Source organism: Solanum pennellii, chromosome 7, assembly GCF_001406875.1.
Source record: "Solanum pennellii chromosome 7, SPENNV200".
Classification (NCBI taxonomy): Eukaryota; Viridiplantae; Streptophyta; class Magnoliopsida; order Solanales; family Solanaceae; genus Solanum; species Solanum pennellii.
Window position 1 is genome coordinate 66,227,551 of NC_028643.1, and position 4,919 is coordinate 66,232,469.

A 4,919-nucleotide genomic window follows, 5' to 3' on the forward strand; every position below is an offset into this window, starting at 1 on the left:
ATAATCAACTCTTGGCCAATCATGATTTATTAAACAATTAGATGAATTTGTCAACATATGCCCTTTTTATTTTATAAGTACCTAATTAATTAAAATTTGTTTTCTACACCAGCACCTTTTATTATCTTAATTATCATGAAGTCAGCTAATGAAGTATATAAAAATAAATAAAGTATAATGAGTATGCAGCTTGGAGGCTGGGGCTAGGGGTTTTTGATGAACCTTTTTAGGCAGAAAATTATTTTATATAGATAGAATATATATAAAATTTCTTTCGATTATTTTATGTGTTTACGTTTCTATATTTTAAATTTTTAGTGAAAATTTTAGTTTTGTGTGTAACTATGCGCATGCACATGTACAGCTAGTGAGAAGAATTCTAATGGAATACGAAAGATAGATTGATGAAATAATTATAGATTGATGAAATAATTATAGGCAGCAAAAAACAATATTATGTCGATAAATTGACAGCAAGTTTTTTTTCCAGACGAACAATGAAAGTGACACTAGCTTATGTACATCTTTTAGTAAAACAAAATTTGATAATGATGTTTGTACAAATAAATAAAAATTAAAAATGAATCGAGTGAGTTGGAAAAGGCAGAAAAAAATGAGATGATGTAGTAGAAAGTGTCATTGTCATTGTCATGGGATGTGAGTGTGGTTTCTTTAATAATTTATTATATTATAGTGTATGGTAATTGAAATAGATAATAAAAGATGTATATACGCGAGGAAAATAAGTCAAATAAAATATTTCCACACTTAACTTATATTATGATGATTACATATTAAGTTGTTGGGGAAATTACAATCCAATGTCTTTGGATCATCTATTACCTTACCAATATATCTACAGAGTGTGTAGATACTGTATACTTTGTACTGAGGACATGATTGATGACCAATGTCACGTAAAGATTGAGTCTTGGTAGAATGCAACACTTTTATGTATATATAGTGTATATGAATAAGTAGTGTTATACAAGAATAACCTCAATAAAACTCCTATGTAGACCTGGCTAGGATTCAAAAAAGAACTCTTCCTAATCCATATGAGACAATACTCCTATATTGAGATATCATCTTAAATGGGGCTATAATTATGAATATTTACTTACAGTTTTCTAATATGGTGGAAATTTATGCAAAAACAGCTAGAAGATCAGTTGAAGACCAATGGGACATACAAAATAATATCTTATTGTATATAGTTAGACACAATACATATTCATCACTTCTCATTCATACTTGAAAATTTTGCTAGAGACAACAGAGGTGATAATTAAGTTCTACAAAAATATAAAATTTAATTTCTATGTTATAGTTAATTAATAGACACCAAAATGTTCAATGTATATCAACACAAAGCATTTCACATTTTATATCAAATAAACAATATTCAGAGAAAGAATGTTTATTTTCTGGAAATAAATGTATATTATATGGCCACCATCTCTTAAAGTTTGTCAATGGGACCAAGTAACTTTAGCACAAGTAGCTCTTTAATCTTTTTACTAATTATTTCCTGTTTAAAAAATTGACTAAACAAAAATAATAAAGCATTAAATTTTTTGTCTCTGAGTGATGAAATTAAACAGCTACAAGCCGCCCAATAATTAGCATCTAAAGTTTTAATTCTCAAACGGTCAAACCTATTATGCTTTTATCGAAACTACATTAATTTCAACATCTCGAGTGTAACAAGTATCATGTATGGAGAAAGATCACGAAAGTATGGAGAAATCAAGGATGTATTGAAATGGACTATCATTTTGTTTGTAAGAAAGTGGTCAGTGGATAACTTTTTACTCAGTTTGTGAAGTCTAAGGTAACTGATATTCATATCAAAGTCTTAACAAAACTCTGATTTTCGCAGCAGGCTAGGAGTTATAGTTCCTCCAATTACTAGCTTGAGGGGAAGTGTTGAAGGGAGCTTGACGACTGACGGAACACGTCGAATGAACAAGTCCATCGAAACAGGCTGACGAGTTTGAGTTAGAGTCATACTAGGACTAGACTACTAAATCCTAAGTTATGTACGACTAAGCTAGGAGCCGACTAGAATAAGATATTGACTTGTAACACAATACTACTTATATAATTATTTGTATTGTAACAAAATCCTAGTATAACTAGAATAAGACTTTTTTTCTATATAAAAAACTTGTAACTCAATATTATAATTAACAATACATCCTTAATCAACAAGGTATACTAGTGATTTTGAATAGCAAATCATAAGTATTGAATATCTTTTAGTTTCATTGATATAATATAATTTAAAAATATTAATCGATTGAATCGATCCATTAACACTCTTTAGATATATATATAATGACAAATTAATGTTGTAATGCTTCATGGTCAAATTTCTCAAGCCTTGACAATGAAACACACGTCTCTTCTTGAGCAAAACCATGTGAGCACCACATGGACTCTCCCTATATTACAAGCATTTAATTTCTTCCATGTCAACCTTTTAATTTAATGCAAAAAGAAATACTCCCATAACTCCCATGTGGGAAATCTCTATCTTCATCGATGTAGTGTTATGTAACATAATCTCCTTATTTATTTTGATTTCATACATTTTTGTTCTCTGTGCTTTGTACATAGACATAGATATATTACGACATGTCTATATTTAGCTATGTTTGAACTTCATTTTCATGAAAATGTCACTTGTCAAGCTAATTGCGCTATATTTTGTTGCTTAATTATATAGTCCACCAACCATTTTTTAGTTAAAGAACATGCATTGGGAGGAAAACATGAGCTGGCAACGGCAGCTAATATCATGTATTTAGAGAAAGAAAGACACAAAATTGACTGTTTAGTCGAAAAAAAGAGTCGTATTTAATTAATTAACTAGCTGATGCGATAATAGTTTACAAGGCGATGTCATATAGCAGCTAGTCAGAGATGATATAATCATATACACAAAGAAATTAATCTATATAATAACGGTATAATTATGCATAATCATTCTGTATATATGACATACTGATTGTACAATTATTATATATGTATTATATTTACACTAAATACATGTTTGTATATGTATTATACTTGGTATACACTTAATGTACACTAATACAGATTTGTGCCACTTACGACTACGCGCGTAAATTTTGTTTGCCTCTTGACTAAAAGTCTAAAACTGTAAACTTTCTTTTTTATTTTGTATTTGCATGCATTCTCCACCCAAAACACAATAAAAACAAACATAAACAATAATGATATATTTCTAAATATAAAATACATTTATTTACAAAATTAAAGGGTTTACAACATATGTAACTCACTAATGCTTGCATGCTAGTCTGGTAAACTGTCTACGTACATCACATTCTTTAAGGTATGATCTTTTATACATAATAACGGCATATTTCTATTTATAAAATACATTTATTTACAAAATTAAAGGGTTCACAACATATATAGATCACTATTGTTTGCATGGTAGATTGTCTACGTACATCACATTCTTTAAAGTATGATCCTTCTTCTAATCCTACGAATGTTTTATATTCTATGCACTGAATTGTTTTTTTACGACATATACATCAATAATCATCACCATGTTCTTGGGGGAGATTAAGAATTAGATATATGTTAAGATTCCTCCTAGATTATACAGTGACACTTCAATATATAAATATTTAGTAAAAGATTTGGTATGTTGGTGGAAATAGGAGAATTGATTCATCCATCATTTATGCTCAGGGTTTCTTATCACTATCAATAGGCATCTAATAAATACATTATTTTAACTGTTATTTTGGATTATAATGTGATTTGATTCTCCATTACATTAGCAACACAATCCAATCATTGCAGGATTTGCTAAACACTCGCACAGTATTGTCCTGTCCTGTATGTTTATGCTAATTTCCCTGTAACACAACCGAACATCACTTTAATTGTGTGTTAAAAAAATAGATCGCGGATTCACAATTTGATTTTTATGGGTTCTATAGTAATCTTAGTTATTGTGGGACAAAACAATGAAAATGACGAACATGCCCTTGAGATCCCTTAGTGGGGTTTTGTAAACAAACAACATCTTAAAAATTATGCAATGCATATTATTTTTAATATAAGAAAAAATAAATAAAATACTAATATCAAGATAACCAATTCAGAATAACTAATCTCAATATAATTATTAATCATAGCATAACTTAGGGCCCGTTTGGGTGGGCTTAATAAAAGCAGCTTTAAAAAAGTACTTATGAAAGTGCTGAAACTTATTTTTAAAATAAGCAGTTATGCGTTTGGATAAAAGTGATGAAGTTAAAAAAAAAGTTGTTGATGTGTTTGGCAAATAAGTGCTGATAAACAACTTCTTAAATCAAAATGTCTGAAATACCCTTAAAAGCTGTTAACATAATAAAAGTTAATTAATTTATATTTTACAGCCATAAATAATTATATTTTGCTATCATTCACATATTTCTTTCTCATCACAAATTATTTGTTTGAGGAATATAAACTTATTATAGATTTTAAAGATATATAATTTGAATAGATCAAAGAACGATTTAAAATTTATTTTAGTTTCATCCATAGGTAATAATAATTGTCTATCATTCACATATTTTTTTATTATCACAAATTATTTATAAGAGGAATATAAATTTTTATTTTTCAACATATTATCGGCATCAATCAAGAGAAAAGGAAGAAAGCTAATAAAAAAATAAAAAAGTAATCGAAAAAACTTACTTTATCTTTACTTCAAATTGGAAGAACAGGAAGAAGTTCAGCAGCTATGCCAAACGTGAAAAGGGAAAAATGGAAGAAAGAGATGTTAGAGTTATGTGGGTAATTTGGAGATTGTATAAAAATTTAAGGGTAAAAAGGTAAAAATGTGGTCAACTTAAAACAGCTTATAAGCTAAAAAAAAAAAA